A 20,053-nucleotide genomic window follows, 5' to 3' on the forward strand; every position below is an offset into this window, starting at 1 on the left:
TTTTTGGTGTGTTATTTGACACGTTTATAACACCACCTTATTTCAGAGGACTTGTTATTTCATGTGACATGATCATTTGCATGGAAGCATATTAGTGATTTCCTTGCTGTTGGAAATGAATATATTGTGATGGTAATCATCCTCATGTGCCTTGCATGCATGCCGGAAAGGAATCCGGGAAAGCCTCGGCCTTGGGTAGGCGTGAGCTTGTCGCCGGTCCCCGTCGGGACGGTTATGTCCGGTATGGCATGTAAGGTATATTGAGTGGTGTTTGTGTTGATTGAAATATATTTGTTTACATGTCATGCCGGGAACTTATGAACCTCCTGAGTCGACCGTAGACCGAGTCTTGTTTCGAGTAACCCCCATACTTGCTATTTACTACCACTTGTCCCTGCCGCAGGTAGGGTATGGTTCAGTAAGTCGTCAACCCCTTTCAAGCACACACCGTACAGAGAGGCCATGGTGGAAGATATCGGTTGTAGCCGGTAGGCATGCCACCTGGTCCGGGGGCATGGGTGTTTCCGGTTGGGAGCGAGAGGGGAGGCCACCCCTTAGAGCGCGCGATATAAATTTGATCCCATGCTACGCGAGGTTGTAGCCTCCCCACTTAGAGTTTGCTTGACAGGTGTCGTGGGTGATTCCAGACACCGGTGAGTTAAGCTGGTGTGTGCAAGTTAGGTGTGTTTTCAACTAAAAGGCCGTAGACGGAATTAGTCCCGATGGACTAAAGGAATCCGTTACTCATGGGTAAAGAGTACACCCTCTGCAGAGATTAAACCTATTCGAATAGCCGTGTCCATGGTTAAGGATTACAGTCTGGGATGGGTCAAGTGTTGGTCTTAGTGTCGGTCTTCGGAGGAGATATTATTAAACCAAACTTGGATACCGACTGGTTACTTGTGAGGATTATGATTAATATCTTGTGATGGACTAACCCGTTGCATTATTTGTATTATTGAGTATCCCTGGTACGGTTCTACCTCCTGGATATTCAGTGTGATTATTTATCTTGTAAGCCCTTTATGTGGTGTCGCTCAGACGCCCGACTGTGGCATTTCTTTTAAGGCGATTTATGTGGTGTCGCTCAGACGCCCGACTGTGGCATTTCTTTTAAAGCCCTTTATGTGGTGTCGCTCAGACGCCCGACTGTGGCATTTCTTTTAAAGCCCTTTATGTGGTGTCGCTCAGACGCCCGACTGTGGCATTTCTTTTAAAGCCCTTTATGTGGTGTCGCTCAGACGCCCGACTGTGGCATTTCTTTTAAAGCCCTTTTTGTGGTGTCGCTCAGACGCCCGACTGCGGCATTTTATTAAAGCCCTTTATGTGGTGTCGCTCAGACGCCCGACTGTGGCATTTCTTTTAAAGCCCTTTATGTGGTGTCGCTCAGACGCCCGACTGTGGCATTTCTTTTAAAGCCCTTTTTGTGGTGTCGCTCAGACGCCCGACTGCGGCATTTTATTCCCTCTCTATTACTGCTTATTCACGTTGCATGATAATAACCTGCTTGCATGCATAAAAGATATTTTAATTGTGACTGACGATGTGATCATAGAATATTTCAGTGCACGATTATCAATTATATTATCCCAGTGTTCATAATGTTTGCGAGTACATTCAAAGTACTCACTGGCTTGTCCCTGGCTATTGTCTTGGCCAGATTTCTGCATGGAGAGGAGCGTTGCGGTGACAGCCCCGAAAACTAAGCAATGGTGATAGCAGCCTCGCGAAGATAGGAGTTAACCTGGTCAGCTGTTCTCGTGGGAAATGGAGTCCCATACACTGATGATTCACAAACCGCTTCCGCCATCAACCACTAGAAAACCATTTGATGTACTCGTAGGCCACAATGGTCTTGTACTACACATTTTGTACTTTTGCTTGGAATTTCTGTAACAAGTTGGTGCCTCATCAGCTAACAGTAATCCTGGGGCTGGTGAGCACAACGGCCATTTTCTGGAAATTTATGTCCGGAAAACCCGGTCGTGACAGCTTTCTAGCGTGCACACACCCAAAGACCTGCTTGATCATTATTGCATCCTCTTTCTTCTAGCCTCTCTTTTGGCAGTACTTTCTAGAATATATGTGTGTGTCAAACACCAACTTGAAGGCATAGTCATTGTAGAATTTCTTGGCATCCTCAATTGTGTCAAACACCATGCCCACATAGGGCAGTAGTGGCTGTAATGAAACTGAAGGAAATATGCCCTGGAGGCAATAATAAAGTTGTTATTTATATTTCCTTATATCATGATAAATGTTTATTATTCATGCTAGAGTTGTATTAACTGGAAACTTAGTACATGCGTGAATACATAGACAAATAGAGTGTCACTAGTATCCCTCTACTTGACTAGCTCATTAATCAAAGATGGTTAAGTTTCCTAGCCATGGATATGAGTTGTCATTTGATAAACGGGATCACATAATTAGAGAATGATGTGATTGACGTGACCCATCCGTTAGCTTAGCACTTTGATCGTTTACTTTATTGCTATTGCTTTCTTCATGACTTATACATGTTCCTATGACTATGAGATTATGCAACTCCCGAATACCGTAGGAATATTTGTGTGCTATCAAACGTCACAACGTAATTGGGTGATTATAAAGATGCTCTACAGGTGTCTACGATGGTGTTTGTTGAGTTGGCATAGGATTTGTCACTCTGATTTTCGGAGAGGTGTCTCTGGGCCCACTCAGTAATGCACATCACTATAAGCCTTGCAAGCAATGTGACTAATGAGTTAGTTGCAGGATGTTGCATTATGGAACGAGTAAAGAGACTTGCCGGTAACGAGATTGAACTAGGTGTCGGAGTAAATAGCCATGGGTAGCCTAGCCAGCTTCCCCTGGCACTCCTGAAAAAGTTACGAGGCCGCCCGGCTCTCACGAATCCAAGACATGGGGCCACCTTCCCCCCGCCGGCTGCGATCCAGGCCGGCTTTGGGAAGGCGGTCCGACTTTAACCTTCATGAGAGGGCCGACTCCAAGAAGCCGGCTGCGAGAAGGCCGAATCCTTTGAGGCGGCTCCCCGTAAAGTAGTCAAGACCGTACCCACAAAGTTTGCACCCACCTAACGGCGGTGCGACGGGGCGTGGCTACAGAAGAGCCTGCCACCCCCGAATCCCGGGGCACGCCTGGCACAGTGCGTCGTACGAGGTAGGCATGACCCGTCTGGCGTAGCACTATTGCCATGTTGACCCTGGCGTCACCCACGACGGGCCGCCAGCGTGGCCCACAGGCGGTGGGCCCCTTAGAGCAGGGAGACAGCCGAAGGCGGCCACGCTTCCAACCAGCCGGCCCAAGACGGAGCCGGCTCCCCGCGGCTGGCTCGCCGCCTCCCTCGAAGAGGACGCCCCATTAAGGAGACAAGACGCGGTAAGGCTACAGCGATCGTCCGACAGGCGGCGGTACTGTAGCTGCGCTTACCACGATGAAGCTCACGTCAACAAGATGAAGCCACAGTGACCAAGGAGTTGGCAGCCGGCGGGCCCCAGCAGCCGGCGCAGAAGCCGGCGAGCGCAGTCACAGACGGCTGGGCCCCGTGCCCAGTCGGATTACCATTGTACCCCCGGGGGGTAGGCCTATATAAACCCCCCGGGGCGCCCATGCAAAGGGTTGGACCCCCTGCTAGTTCTAGACACCATACAAGGAGAAGAAGCAGGCTAGCCGTGCCCTTTCTTCCTCCTCCCCCCAAAACAGCTCAAGGAGCGTTGTGTATCTACTCGATTCATCTAGTGAGCATGCGGAGACCCCGCAGAGCAGCAGTAGGGGTGTTATCTCCTCGGAGAGCCCCGAAGCTGGGTAAGATCCGCCGGCGTGCATGTCTTCGCCTCATCCCGCTTCCAGGCACCGGCGATGTCTTACTGGTTCCCACAAAGATAAGCCACCCGTTGGCATATGTCGCAACCACCACCCGACATTTGGCGCCCACCTTGGGGCCAGGCGCACCGTCGTCCGGAGACCTGTTCTGGACGGGAACCCTTTTCCTCCCCAGCGAGCGTAGCCAGCCCGGCACGCCCGATGGCGCTTGCCACGATGCGCTGCAAGGCGTCACCAGCATCTGCGCGTCAAGCGGCCTCGCCAATCTCCCCGACGAGACCTTCATCTCCGACGAGCTCGCCTCTGATGCGGGCACTGACCGCCTCGCCAACCTTCTCGGCCAGCTCCATGTCTCCAGCGAGCCCGCTGCGGACCGGGAGTCGGTTGGCTCCACCGACCCGATGCCTGTCGACTCCGACACGGCCTCCTACGACGCCTTCCCCGCCAACGTCGCGATCTACAACGACCCGCTTCCTCGAGCCGACGGCTACGCTGCTGTCACCGCCGAAGTGATGGTTGTCGGCCACGGCGGCCTGGCCGACGAGAGCGCCCGCGACGCCCCGCGCGCGGTGGCCCACGACTTGTCCGCTCCTCTTCCGGCGGACGCCGACGACGAAGCACTGGAAGCACGCCGCCTCGCTCTCCTCGCAGAGGGCCGGAGGCTGGCCTCCGTAAGACGCCTCACTGAGGCCTACCGGCGCGAGGCTGACCGCGCCGCCTTCGGCACGCCGGCCCCGGGCGGGCCAAGCCGGGTCGGCCTTGTCAAGCAACGCGGCGCCGTCATCGCCGACACGCTGGGAGTCGACCGCCCGGTCTATGCCACTCCGCTCGAGAACTTGCGTGCCGCCCAGGCGGCCGTAGACGAGCTGGACGGCCTGGAAGCCGAAGACCTTCCGCACATGACCCGGCGCATCTAGCAATTGATTGACGCCGCCGCGCAGCGGCACGAAGCCGCCGCTCGCGCGGAAAGCCTTTCCCCGCACCGAGAGCACGGCGCGACGTCCCGGGCGCCGACTACGAGCAATGCCCGCGCGCGACGCGAGAAGGAGCCGACTACCAGCCGCAGCCGAACCCGGATCTCCATCGAGCGGGACGCGGACGGTCATCCCCGAGCCATGGAGTGGCGGGGCGACCCACCTCCGCCCCGTGGAGGGAGATATCCCGCCTCACTGCCAGTGGCGCACCCTACTCTCAGCGGCCGGCTGGGCCGCCGCGAAGGAATCGGCGAGAACGACGCCCGTCATCGGCTCGACCGCCTGGCGCGATCCCTGGCATTGGAAGAAGAAGACGATGTCGGCCCGCCTTGCTTTGGCCCCCGCATCCGCGACGAGCCCTTTCCCAAAGGGTTCTCGCTCCCAAGAGACACGCCCAAGTACAACGGCTCCGTGAAGCTGGAAGATTGGTTGATCGACTACTCCACCGCAGTTAGCATAGCCAACGGCAATCGACGCGTCGCCGTGAAGTACGTGCCCCTCATGCTGCAGGGCACGGCGCGGACCTGGCTCAACAGCCTCAAGCCGCGTAGCATCAACAGCTGGCTAGACTTCACAAAAGCCTTCATCCGCAACTTCACCAGCACCTACAAGCGGGCTCCCAAGCCCAGACAGCTCTCCTTGTGCGTACAAGGCCCCGCCGAGTCCACTCGCGATTACCTCACGTGTTGGGCCGAGCTCCGCAACTCCTGTGAAGGGGTGCACGAGGTGCAAGCCATAGAGTACTTCACAGCCGGATGCCGAGAAGGCACCCTCCTCAAGCACAAGCTCCTCTGCGACGAGCCGGCTACCCTCGACGAGCTTCTGGACATAGCGGACAAGTACGCCACCGCCGACTCCTCGATGAAGACCGAGCTTCGGGTAGACGCGTCCGGAAAGGTGCTTAACCCGGCGCCCAAGAGCCGGCTGGAGAACCCGGCCGACATCCCAACTCGAACGACAACAAGCCTCCGGCCGCTCGGCCCGCAGTCGGAGCCGTGCATGACGAGTTCCCTGATGAGCAAGCAACCTACATCGTCTTCACCAGCCAGCCCGAAGACCGGCGCAGCAAACGCCGAGAGCACCAGGAAGTCAGCGTGGTCGCTGCCAACCCCGCTGGACACATGCATTGGTCAGAAAAGCCCATCAGCTAGAGCCGGGCCGACCATCCGGAGGTGATGCCGTCTCCCGGCTCTTATGCTTTGGTTCTGGAAGCCACCCTTGCAACGGACAGACGCGCCGCCCGCTTCTCCCGTGTGTTGATAGACGGCGGGAGTAGCATCAACATCCTGTATCGTGACACCCTGGAGAAGTTGAACGTCAAGACAAAACAGCTCATGCCCACTCGGACAGTGTTCCACGGCATCGTACCCGGCCTGTCCTGCGCCCCCATTGGCAAAATCAAGATTGATGTACTTTTTGGGGACAAGGAGCATTTCCGCCGGGAAGCGATCTGGTTTGAAGTGGTGGACCTGGAGAGCCCTTACCATGCATTGCTGGGCCGACCTGCTTTGGCCAAGTTCAGGGCTGTCCCCCACTATGCCTACCTCAAAATGAAGATACCAAGCACCAAAGGCATCATCACCGTAGCCGGTGACTACAAGAAGTCCTCCGAGTGCGCAGCGGCCAGCAGCCGGCTGGCCGAGTCCCTTGTGATCGCCGAAGAGAAGAAGATGCTGGACCGAGTCGTGGCCATAGCCGGCAAGCAGTCGGCCGTGTCCCCCGACCCCAAGGAGCATGATACTCAAGGGTTGTTTCAGCAGGCCAAGGAGACGAAGAAGATACCTCTTGACCCCGAGCGTCCAGAGAGGTTTGCCGTCATCGGGGCAAACCTGAACAGCAAATAGGAAGGCGAGCTCGCCGATTTCCTCCGTGAGAATCGGGACATCTTTGCGTGGTACCCCAAGGACATGCCGGGTGTTCCGAGGAAATTCGCCGAGCACAAACTACATGTTCGAGAAGGCGCAAAGCCAGTCAGACAACCCCTTCGCCGACTGTCGGAGGAGAAATGCAGGATTGTAGGGGAGGAGATAGCCCGGCTCTTGGCGGCCGGCTTTATCATGGAAGTTTTCTTTCCAGAGTGGCTCGCCAACACGGTCCTTGTGCTAAAGAGGAATAACAAGTGGCGCATGTGTATAGACTACACAAGTCTCAACAAGGCTTGTCCCAAAGATCCTTTTGCCCTGCCAAGGATAGACCAAGTGATAGACTCCACAGCCGGATGCGAGCTGTTGAGTTTTTTGGATGCTTACTCCGGATATCACCAGATAAAGCTAGACCCGGATGACCGCCTGAAGACCGTCTTCATCACGCCGTTCGGAGCCTTCTGCTACCTGACTATGACATTCGGCTTGAGAAATGCCGGTGCCACCTTTCAGCGTTGCATGCAGAAGTGCCTCCTCAAGCAGCTCGGCAGGAATGCCCAAGTTTACGTGGACGACATCGTGGTGAAGACGGAGAAGCGTGGCACCTTGCTGGAAGACCTCAAGGAAACATTTGAGAACCTGCGCCGGTTCCAAATCAAGCTCAACCCCGAGAAATGCGTGTTCGGGGTGCCAGCTGGCCAGCTCCTAGGCTTCCTGGTCTCCGAACGCCGCATCGAATGCAACCCGGCGAAGATCAAGGCCATCGAGAGAATGGCGATCCCTACCAAGCTTCGAGACATTCAGAGGTTCACCGGGTGCTTGGCCTCCTTGAACCGCTTCATGAGCCGGCTCGGAGAGAAATCCCTCCCCCTCTACCGCCTCATGAAGAAGAGCACTCACTTCGAGTGGAACGACCAGGCCGACCAAGCTTTTCACGAGCTGAAGAAGATGCTGGCCACGCCGCCTGTCCTCGCGGCGTCGACCGAGAAAGAGCCCATGCTCCTTTACATCGCTGCAACCAGCCGGGTAGTCAGCACCGTTATCGTAGTCCAGCGCCCGGAAGAAGGCCGAGCCCAGCCAGTCCAGAGGTCGGTGTTTTATTTGAGCGAGGTGCTGTCCGCCTCAAAGCAGAACTACCCGCACTACCAAAAGATGTGTTACGGCGTGTACTTCACCGCCAAGAAGCTGAAGCCCTACTTTCAAGAGCATCCCGTCACGGTCGTATGCACTGCCATGCTAGCCGAGATCATAGGCAGCCGGGATGCATTCGGCTGAGTCGCGAAATGGGCAATCGAGCTGGCCCCCTACACGATCTTCTACCAGCCCCGCACCGCCATCAAGTGCCAAGCACTGGCCGACTTCCTCGTCGACTGGGCCGAGACCCAGTACCTGCCGCCGGCTCCCGACTCCACCCATTGGCGCATGCACTTCGACGGGTCCAAGATGCGCACCGGCTTGGGAGCCGGCATCGTCCTTACCTCTCCCAAAGGCGACAAGCTCAGATACACGCTACAGATCCACTTTGCCGCCTCCAACAATGTGGCCGAGTACGAGGCGCTCATACACGGGCTCCGGCTTGCCAAAGAGCTTGGCGTTCGCCGGATCCTATGTTATGGTGACTCGGACCTGGTAGTCCAGCAGTCATCCGGCGACTGGGACGCCAAGGACGCGCACATGGCGAGCTACCGTTTCCTGGTCCAACAACTCAATGGATACTTTGAAGGATGCGAGTTCCTCCACGTACCTCGAGCTGACAACGAGCCAGCCGATGCCCTGGCTCGAATAGGCTCCACTTGGCAAGCAATTCCAACCGGCGTCGCTCTACAGCGCCTTCTCAAGCCGTCCATCAAGCTGTCTCCGGAATCCGATTCGCCTGACCCCGATGCGGCCAGGTCCGGCTCGAAGAATCAAGTAGCCGACCCCAAGACCCCCGTAGCCGGCTCGGGGACTGCGGTAGCCAGCTCGGGGACGGTGGTAGCCGGCCCGGGGACTTCAGCAGCCGTCTCGGGGACTGCGGTAGCCGGCCCGGGGACTGCACCAGCACTACAGCCGGCGGCTGACTCCAGCACCTCACCGCCCAGCCCGCCCACCCTGGTGGCAGTAGCCACTTTGGCAGTAGAAGAAGTCGCGGCCCCGTCATGGGCTCAGTCCATCCTCAACTTCCTAGTAAACCAAGACCTGCCGGCTGACGAAACAGAAGCAAGACAAGTCCAGCGTCGAGCCGGAGCATACACAATCGTCAACAGAGAACTACTCAAGCGCAGCGTCACCGGAGTCCTCCAGCGATGCGTCGAGCAAGAGAAGGGCATTGCAATCCTCGCAGACATTCCCCAAGGAGAATGCGGCCACCATGTGGCCTCAAGATCACTTGTCGCCAAAGCCTTCCGCCATGGTTTCTTCTGGCCGACTGCTTTGGATGACGCCAAAGAATTAGTCAAGCATTGCAAGGGATGCCAGCTCTTCAGCTCCAAGCAACACATGCCGGCTTCGGCACTCAAGACCATTCCCCTCACTTGGCCCTTTGCCGTTTGGGGACTGGACATGGTGGGCCCATTCAAGACGGCGCGCGGCGGCATGACGCATTTGCTCGTTGCCGTGGACAAATTCACCAAGTGGGTTGAGGCGAAGCCGATCAAGAAGCTGAATGGGCCGACTGCCGTGACGTTCATCGCGGACATAACAACTCGGTACGGCGTGCCGCACAGCATCATCACCGACAATGGCACGAATTTCGCCAAAGGAGCCTTGGCACGTTTCTGCGTAGCCCAAGGTATCCGGCTGGACTTAGCATCCGTCGCCCACCCGCAGTCAAACGGCCAGGTCGAGCGAGCCAACGGCCTCATCCTCTCCGGCATCAAGCCCCGACTGGTTGTACCTCTGGAGCGCTCGGCCGGCTATTGGCTCGATGAGCTGCCAGCTGTCCTCTGGAGTCTGCGCACTACACCGAACAAGTCAACCGGCTTCACCCCTTTCTTCCTTGTGTATGGTGCCGAGGCGGTCATCCCAACTGACATCGAATTCGACCCGCCTCGAGTAACCATGTACACGGAAGCGGAGGCCAAGGAAGCACGAGAAGACGGCGTCGACCTGCTGGAAGAAAGCCGGCTGTTAGCTCTCAGCCGGTCTGCAATCTACCAGCAGGGTTTGCGCCGCTACCACAGCCGGAAGGTCAGGCCAAGATCTTTCCAAGAGGGCGACCTTGTGCTCCGGCTGATTCAGCGGACAGCCGGCCAGCACAAGCTCTCAGCCCCTTGGGAAGACCCTTTCGTCATCAGCAGAGCTCTAGGCAACGACTCCTACTATCTGATCGACGCACAGAAGCCGAAGGCACGCAAGAGAGACGACTCCGGCAAGGAGTCGGAACGGCCATGGAACACTAACCTCCTTCGAAGATTTTACAGTTGAAAGGCAGTATGTATCACGCTAACTTTTGTATTAAGTACAAGACAATAGGCTTCCCGAGGAGGGCTCGGGGACTGCCATCCCTTATTTATGAATGAAAAGTATCATGCTCATGACCTCGTCATATCATTTACTTATTCCGTCCGGCACCGAGTTCGACTAGTCGGCTCGGGGACTGGCCGACTGAAGTTATATTAGAAGTCCTACCTGCAGTCAGACAAGTAGTGTGCCGGCTCTCAAGCCTTCCCTTGCAAAAAGTCGCAGTTCTAAGAACCGGCTGTCCGGCTGGCAAGAGTTAAAGGTAGGAACGACCGCCCACACGAAAAACGGCTAGGGACTAACGGACTAATATAACAAAAGCCGGTTTTTCCCACACCGCCGACCAGCTACCAGAGTAGCCGGCCGGCCAGTATCCATTCACTTTACTTTAAATCCAAGACAGCTCAAGTACTTGCCTCCCCAAAGAGGGAAGGCGGCAAAGGGAAAAGCCTAAGGATAAACAAGCATACGCGAATGGAAACCAAACATGCACATGATAATATTTACATAAAAAGACCTCCAAGAGGCCAGCATTCAACATAGTTTGGATACACCCGCAGTGGGTGGAACTGCGAAACTTAACAAAAGATTGTTCAAAGACAACAAAGCAGGAAAGATAAAGACGGCAGGTCAAGCTGGCGGAGCGGCCGACTGGTTGGCAGAGACGGTCGTGCCGGCTGAAGGAGCGGCCGGCTGACGAACTTCGGCTTGGTCGCCGCCTCCCGCAGAGGGCACACTTCCACGCGCCTCGTTGCTGGAGGCACGGTCGGCCTGAGGTCGGCTGGTTGTTCCACCAGCCGGCTCGACGTCTCCGCCGTCGTCGTCTTCGTCTTCTTCACCCTCGTCGCTGGAGGCGATCTCCTACGCCGAGTCCTCGCCCACCGCCGGGTTCAGCCCGAACCACTTCTCCGGCTGCGCGACACCGTCATCATCAATTTCGGGTGCGAAAACGCTGATGTCGGTGCACTCGGCGATCGTTGAAGCCCGCTGGGCGATGGCCGGCCTCACCGCCTCCAGCTCCGCGTTGGCCTCCATGCGCCAAGTGCGCAGCTGGTCCAGGCTCAGTCCTGGGTACCAAGCCCGGACGAATTCCAACGCCCGCCCAGCTCCGAGGCGGGCCGCCGACGCCTTCCAAGCCTCAAAGCGACCAACTGCGACTTCCAGCCAGTCGGCAGTTCGGCTCGGAGTGCGGGGGATCGTCTCGCCGGGCCAGAGGGCGGCCAGCACTTGCGCCCCGGCACGTTGGAGCCGGCGAAGCATCCGATGAGCCGGCTGCAACCGTGCCTAGACAGCCAGAAGTTGCTCCTCAAGGGTCTGGTTTGCATCCGGCGCGATGTCATCGGCCCGCCGGCTCAACTATCGAGCCTGGGAGTCGAAGGCGGCAGCACGAAGGTTGTGGTATTCCTGAAAGTTTAGAAAGAAAGCAAAGTAAGGTGGCCGTCGAGAAAGATCCGAACCGACTGCGCAGCAGTCGGCCCGAATCTCGGGGACTACACCCAGTGGGTGCGCTGACGCGCCCCCACGGAAGAAATCAAGAAAGCAAAGTAGCCAAGAGCGAAGGACTCACCCGGACAGTGGTTCGTGTTGACAAGAACACTTGGTTGAGCTGTTGCAGCAGGGCGGCTTGAGCTCGTAGCCGGCTCTGGACCCCTTGAGCCGCCGCATCCAGCTCGCCGGTCCCCCCGCTGGGAGTCCACTCGGACCCGGCGGTGCTGGCCGCCTCCAGATCTCTAGCCGGCTGGCCTGCGCCCGCAGCTCGGCGCAACTCCAGCGGAGCGGCGCCTCCTCCAGCTCGCCGGCCCGGCACCAGCTGCACCTTGAGGCCGGCCCTGCTCTCCGGCCCACCTCCGGCCGGCTCCTCTGGCGCCGCTGATGATTGACCACCTTTGCCCGCTCCGGTTGGCGCCGCAGGGGGCGCTCTCCCGGCCAAGGCCACGGGCTCCTCCTCCCTCTCCAACAGCGGCGGCTCTTGGATGATCTCCTCCGCCAAGGGCAACGGGGTGTCTGGGGCCACGGCTCGGAGAGGAACGGCGAGCAGCGGAGGCTGGCTGCGCGAGCCTTCTGCCTCCGTCTCTGTGGGAGCCGCCTCCCTCTGGGCCTTGGCTACCGCTTCGGCCTCCCCCTTCGCCGCCTGGGCGGCCGCCTTCTCCGCCGCCTCGCGCTCCTCCCGCACTTTGTGGGCGTTCCGCTCTGTGGCCTCCCTAAGATCGGCGCGGGGGTCCACACGGCGGGAGCTCGAGGGCCCTCCAGCCGGCCCCACGACGGAGCCGCTCGGGCCCCGCTCAAGGGAAAGCGGCGCCCTGTCCAGCAAACGAGAAAAAGTTAAGAAGAAGTTCGAAGAAAAGAGAACAACGACGAGCGCGGCAAAGCGATCGAAGACTTACACCGAGACCGCCTGGGGCTGTTTCAAAGCCTTGCGGAAGCGTGCCGCCTTCGCGGCCGCCTCATCCCGCTTTGTTGCCGCGGCGGAAGGCTTGGACTTCTTCAGCCGACTGCCGAAGAGGCCCAGAGTGGCCCGCCGCTTCTGCGCGCCGCCGGCAGCCGGCGCGACGGACGAGCCTGTGCCCTGTTGGTCGGCCGCCCGCTGGCGACGCGGAGCGACTTCAGCTTCGAAATCGTCCGACCAGTCCTCGAAGCTCGCGGTGAACCTTGAGCCTCCAGGCTCGGCACTGTCCCCCACGACGGCGTCTTCCATGGCAGCTGCCCCCAAGTCCGGGTCGTCAACATCATCCATCGTGCGGTCGGGGGCGTACTCGCGCTCGATCCCTGCCACCCCGGCCGGCGGCGCAAGAAGAGGGTTCTGCTCAGAGAACCGACTGGTCAGAAGCCGGCCGACACGAAGCCGGCTGACGACGAAAAAGAAGATAAAGAGAGAAACTTACCACGGGTGGAGGATTTGCGCGAGAATACGGCGCCTTGCCGTATTGCCAGTCCCCGCTAAGCTTGCAGTTGGCAATGTAGTTGACCATGAGCGCCACCTCCGCATGGGGCATCTCCCATGTGCTCAGCCGGCTTGGGTCAAAGCGGCAGCTCATCTGACACATCATATGGGGCCGGCTCTGGAGAGGAAGGATCCGGCGCTCCACGAAGGCGGCCACCAAGTCGGCATCGCGCAAGCCTTCCGACTGAATCAGCACCCGAAGCCGGGAGATGGCGGCGTTCCCGGCCGGAGACAACGACCGGGATCGGAAGCTCCACGAGGGCTGCCTCCCAGCCGGCGGGCCGGCTACGTAAGCCGGCAGGTTGATGTAGTCTTCTTGCTCAGCGACGTTCTTCCCATAGAAATAAGATCTCTGCCAAACCTTTACCTACTGGATCAGGGGGATGGGCGGGAACGGATTGTTCTCGCTCGCCCTCCTCATGGCGATGAAAGCTCCGCAGGGGGCGGGCACGCTGGCGAGAACTGTGCCGAGCTTGCTCTGGAAGAATTCTCCCTAGAGCTCCAGCGTGGGGAGCAGCCCCAAGAAGCCTTCACAGAGGGAGACGAAGGCCGACAGCAGCATCACCGCATTGGGCATGAGGTGATGCGGCTGGAGGTTGTAGAATTCGAGGAAGGAACGCAAAAACCCGCTTGCCGGGAGGCCGAAGCCGCGCAGGCAGTGCGAGCGGAAGACGACCCGCTCGCCCACCTCTGGCGCGGCGAGATCTCCCTCTCGGGCGCCAGGCGGACCTACACGCGGTCGGCGCCGGGCAGGCGCCGGGTCTGGCAAAGGAACTACACGTGATCTTCATGGACGTTAGAGCCGTCCCAGGAGCTTGACAATGCCATGGGAGCGAGGTGGCGTGGAGACGCGACGGCGCTGAGACAGGAGGCTGCGGCGGCAGCGAGAGGAAGAAGACGAGAGTTAGGAGGGACGGAGTGGGAGGGAGCGCGCGAACCTCTGTCGCTCCCCCTCCTCCCCCTACTTATAGGCTCACGTGGCGGAGCCGAGGAGGCGTGGCGTGGGGAAGCGTGAGGGTCGATCGTGCCCACTTCCCACGCCCCGCGATTATCGATCCTTAATGGCGAGACAAAAACTGCCGTGAGAAGGCGAGCGGCCCTGTGGGCCACGGGAGATCCGCGCCCGGACCGAGGCTCGCGAGTGGCGGGCCCGGGCCTGCGGCGGCGTCCCATCGCGCGCGTGCGCTCTTAGGATCCTGCCGCCACGTGGCCGCGAGAGGGCCCATGGTCAGCACACGAGCCCCCTCCCCTCCCGCCTACGCGGGGTTATCTAAAGTCGGCGCACGCCCGCGAGGCTGGCTCCTCAGGATAGGAAGCTGACCAAGCTTCTCGTCCCCCTGTTCACCTTGGAGCTCGATCAGCTTCGGGGACTACTGTCGGAGTAAATAGCCATGGGTAGCCTAGCCGGCTTCCCCTGGCACTTCTGAAAAAGTTACGAGCCCGCCCGGCTCTCACGAATCCAAGACATGGGGCCACCTTCCCCCCGCCGGCTGCGATCCAGGCCGGCTTTGGGAAGGCGGTCCGACTTTAACCTTCATGAGAGGGCCGACTCCAAGAAGCCGGCTGCGAGAAGGCCGACTCCTTCGAGCCGGCTCCCCGTAAAGCAGTCAAGACCGTACCCACAAAGTTTGCACCCACCTAACAGCGGTGCGATGGGGCGTGGCTACAGAAGAGCCTGCCACCCCCGAATCCCGGGGCACGCCTAGCACAGTGCGTCGTACGAGGTAGGCATGACCCGTCCGGCGTAGCACTGTTGCCATGTTGACCCTGGCGTCACCCACGACGGGCCGCCAGCATGGCCCACAGGCGATGGGCCCCTTAGAGCAGGGAGACGGCCGAAGGCGGCCACGCTTCCAACCAGCCGGCCCAAGACGGAGCCGGCTCCCCGCGGCTGGCTCGCCGCCTCCCTCGAAGAGGACGCCCCATTAAGGAGACAAGACGCGGTAAGGCTACAGCGATCGTCCGACAGGCGGCGGTACTGTAGCTGCGCTTACCACAATGAAGCTCACATCAACAAGATGAAGCCACAGTGACCAAGGAGTTGGCAGCCGGCGGGACCCATCAGTCGGCGGGCCCCAGCAGCCGGCGCAGAAGCCGGCGAGCGCAGTCACAGACGGCTGGGCCCCGCGCCCAGTCGGATTACCATTGTACCCTAGGGGGGTAGGCCTATATAAACCCCCCGGAGCGCCCATGCAAAGGGTTGGACCCGCTGCTAGTTCTAGACACCATACAAGGAGAAGAAGCAGGCTAGCCGTGCCCTCTCTTCCTCCTCCCCCCAAAACAGCTCAAGGAGCGTTGTGTATCTACTCGATTCATCTAGTGAGCATGCGGAGACCCCACAGAGGAGCAGTAGGGGTGTTATCTCCTCGGAGAGCCCCGAAGCTGGGTAAGATCCGCCGGCGTGCATGTCTTCGCCTCATCCCGCTTCCAGGCACCGGCGATGTCTTACTTGTTCCCACAAAGATAAGCCACCCGTTGGCATATGTCGCACCCACCACCCGACACTAGGTATGATGATACCAACGATCGAATCTCAGGGAAGCAACATATCGATGACAAAGGGAACAACATATGTTGTAGTGCGGTTTGACCGATAAAGATCTTCGTAGAATATGTAGGAACCAATATGAGCATCTAGGTTCCGCTATTGGTTATTGACCGGATATGAGTCTTGGTCATGTCTACATAGTTCTCGAACCCGTAGGGTCCGCACGCTTATCGTTCGATGATGATTGGTATTATGAGTTTTTGTGATTTGATGTACCGAAGGTTGTTCGGATTCCCAGATGTGATCACGGACATGACAATGAGTCTTGAAATGGTCAAGACATGAAGATTGATATATTGTAAGGTTATGTTTGGACACCAGAAAGGTTTCGGATTAGTTCGGGCATTTTTCGGAGTACCGGGGGGATACCGGAACCCCCCGAGGGCTTAATGGGCCTAGATGGGCTTGAGTGGAAGAGAGGAGGAGGCAGCCAAGAGGTGGGGCGCCCCCCCAAGCCCAATCCAAATTGGGAAGGGGGTCGGCCCCCCTTTCCTTTCTCTCTCTTTTCCCTTCCTTTACCCTCCTAGTAGGACTAGGAAAGGGGGGAACCTACTCCTAGTAGGAGTAGGATTCCCCCCCCCTTGGGGCGCGCCATAGGAGTCCGGTCGGCCCCCTCCTCCACTCCTTTATATACGGGGGAGGAGGGAACCCCATAGACACACAAGTTGATTTCTTAACCGTGTGTGGTGCCCCCCTCCACAGATTTCCACCTCGGTCATATTGTCATAGTTCTTAGGCAAAGCCCTGCGTCGGTAACTTCATCATCACCATCACCAGGCCGTCGTGCTGACGAAACTCTCCCTTGGCCTCAGCTGGATCTAGAGTTCGAGGGACGTCACCGAGTTGAACGTGTGCAGATCGCGGAGGTGTCGTGCGTTCGGTACTTGATCGGTTGGATCCCAAAGACGTTCGACTACATCAACCGCATTACTTAACGCTTCCACTTTCGGTATCAGAGCCAGGTCTATGCGTAGATGTTCGACACACTCTCCTCGCTCTTTGATATTCTTCTCCTAGATATATCTTGCGTGATTGTTGGGGATATAACTATTTACGTAAGCCGCCCAGGAGGTGCCGGGTTCCGCAAAAAGAAGCCCATCTGAAGCCCAAGACCAAGACGTGAAGATGGCGGTTCAGTAAAGGGTCTAGTGGCCCACAGACGATTTATGGCCCATGGTGATAAACCGCCACGAGGGCACGACTTGTATTGTAAGGTAGAAATAACTAGTCACCGAGCCGGACACTGTTTATGAGCCGGCCGAGACTCTATAAGCCGTAGGGTGTCAGCCCTTGTATATAGGGGGACGACTCGCTGGCGACTTAGGGAGAGAAGAAACAAGAGATCGAGAACCGGGTATAGCGTATCTCGCTCCCTGGTCATCGAAACCTCAAGCAATTCGAACCCAACTAGACGTAGGCCTTCCTTCACCGTAAGGGGCTGAACGAGTATAAACCTCGCGCGTCCTTTGTCCCGATTAACCCCTTTAAGCTTCCTAGTTGCGATGGCTCCACGATCAAGTCCTTGCAAGACGACATCTTCCGTGACAATTCCACGACAGTTGGCGCCCACCGTGGGGCCAGCGCACGGTGGATTTGAGTTCTTGAAGGGCAGCTTCGAAGGGCTCAAAGGATACGCAGTTGGCCGGAGGACCAAGAGTCGTCGCGGCAAGATCTACATTGACGACGAAGGCTGGGGCCCCGACGCCGGCTCAATTGAGTACGGCTACTAGGTCCCCTTTGGCGGAATTCACGTCTTCATCGGCCGGATTGGTGAGCCGGGCCCTGAGCCGGACAGCTGCACCGACCTCGTCGAGACGACTCAGCGTGCGAAACCCGCCCGAGCTCAACCCGTCGTGAAGCGTGCCTTTGTGGGTTGCATCCATGGAGGTGAACTTCCTGAAGGATCTGAAGTTGATGGTGAGCCGGCCGTCCTCTCTGACGGTGATTCGTCCGCCGACTCAACAGATTCGCTGTATCAAGTTCAAGATGGTGTGCTTAGGGGCTGTTCCGATGGCAGCACTATTCCGGACATCTCAGAGTCGCCAAACTGGGCAGGAGTCTTCATGGCTGGTACTCAACCCGGCCAAAACTCTACGGCCTCGGCGGCGATAACGTCCGCGTTAGGAGCAACCGGGGCAGGAGGCCCCGTGCGCTCACCGGCTCAGGTGCTGATGGATCTCATGGATAAGCTTACGACTTTGTTAACTGTTACGGTCATCCCTGCGAACCAATCTGAGCATGAGGCAGAGGTGGCACAGGTTCGCGATGAGATCGCCTGGGTCAAGGAAACCTTAGCAGCTGAGGACACTAGATTAGCAGCAGAGCAGGCGGCTTTGGACGTACGAGCGCAGCAACTTCAGGCAGAGGCCTTGCAGCTCACGTTGAGCTTAAACGCATCTAATGAGGTAATGAGGAGGAGACATCAGAAAACTCAGTCCCATTTACCTCAGAATTATGATCCTCGGAATCTCTTTGCTACACCCAGGGCCGGCCCAAGTAACCCGCCAGGTGCGAATCAGCTTATTACATCCGGAGCGGGAGGTCCAGTCCAGCCTCAGGGGATGGCACCTCCTCACGGCAATATGGCACCGCCCAATTATGTACCAATACCACAGGGTCACTTCTCCAACCCCATGGAGAACTTAATCGTAGCATCAGCACGTTTGGCGGCTCTCCCAGTAGATGGGGATGATCCGACAGCGGTGGAAACCCAGAAGATCAGAGAACTTGTCCAAACAGCCCTGGCTCAGCAAGAAACCTACTCCTACAGCCGGGATAGGATTCACTCGACTCCTCCGCCCTGGTTAGCTCCGCCTTGTCAAAATCGGAGCCAGAGTTACAGTAGACACATGGAGTCAGAGGCCTTGTCAAGTAACGCTCAGCGCCGGAACCAGCCCGACGGGTATAACCCGGTTCAGGATCGGATACGTCAGGAGGACAAGCGGGCGGCTAAGCTAGCGGCTCAACTAGCAGCCCAACAGAACTCACCGGCTTACCCGACGACTTCCGTTGAAGCGGGAGTTGCTACTAGAACCGGAGGAGTTCCTTGTCTGGTACCGGCTCTACGTAATGTACTTCTGCCCAAGGATTTCAAGGGACCTCGGAAGGTGCCGAATTATACGGCCGATTTATAGCCTGGGGCGTGGATTGAAAGTTAAGAGATGGCTATGGAGCTGCTGGAGGTTAGTGATGAAGCGATGGCTAAATATTTCACCATGATGCTGGACGGAACGGCCCGTTCTTGGTTAAAGGGTTTGCCACCCAACTCCATTAGTTCATGGGCGGAGCTAAAGGCCCGTTTCATCCAGAACTTCAAAGATACTTGCAAGCAGTCTATGTCAATTGTGGATCTGACAAATTGTAAGCAGGAAGAAGGTGAATCTACGACTCATTGGGTGCGCCGGGTCAAGGATATAATACATTCGTCTGACAAGATGGATGCCGGCTCAGCAGTTCTCATGCTGGAGAAGAATTGCCGCTTTGAGCCTCTGAGACAGAAGCTGGGGCGCCTTAAGCGTGATTGCAACGATATGGGGACGCTGATGGCGGCTTTAGTCAAGTATGCCGACTCTGATAGTACCAAGGATCCCGCGTCTGATGAGGAAAAGACAGGGAAGGGAAAGAAGAACAGTAATGGAAAGGGTCAGCAGCATAACCCGGCGAGTCAAGGAGGTAATAAGCGGAAGGCGGACGGTAACCCGGAATTTGTGGCCAATGCATAGGGTAACAATCAGAAGCGCAAAGGAAAGCCACCCCAGTTTGGTGGGTCAGGTCCGTCTCTCGAGCAACTACTCAATGAACCCTGCCCGAAACACAGCACCCGGGAACGACCAGCGACTCATTTATGGAAGGATTGCACAATCATGAAAGCTTTCAAGAATTCTAATACATTTGATGGCAATCAAGGCCCATGCGGCGGCTCAGGAGCCGGCGGCTTTCATGGCCCGGGTGGTGGTTCAGGATCCGGTTTTCAGGGAAATCAGGGTGGTTATAATCAGCAGCAGTCTGGTCAAGGAGGTCAGCAGCAGCAGCAGTCGGGTTATCAGAGCCATCCAAAACAGTTAAACCGTGGGCAGTATCATGTGTTCACCACAAGTTTGTGTAAACGTGATCAGAAAGTTCATAAGAGGGCTGTGAATTCTATTGAACCAGCAGTCCCTCGTTACTTGAGGTGGTCGGAACAGCCTATTGTCTGGAGCAGAGAGGATCACCCTCCCCGGGTTGATAATCCGGGTCAACTGGCCCTAGTGGTGGCACCGCAGGTTGGTGGTTATAAATTTACTAAGGTGCTCATGGATGGAGGTAGCAGCATCAACATCCTCTATTATGAGACCTTTCGGCGCATGGGCTTAACTGACAAGAATTTAAAGACTTCCAACACCGTCTTCCATGGAGTGGTGCCCGGTAAGTCGGCCTATCCTGTGGGGAAGATTGAGCTAGAGGTGGCCTTCGGAGACGAGCA

Source organism: Triticum urartu, chromosome 7 (genome assembly GCF_003073215.2).
Source record: "Triticum urartu cultivar G1812 chromosome 7, Tu2.1, whole genome shotgun sequence".
In the NCBI taxonomy this organism is placed as follows: domain Eukaryota; kingdom Viridiplantae; phylum Streptophyta; class Magnoliopsida; order Poales; family Poaceae; genus Triticum; species Triticum urartu.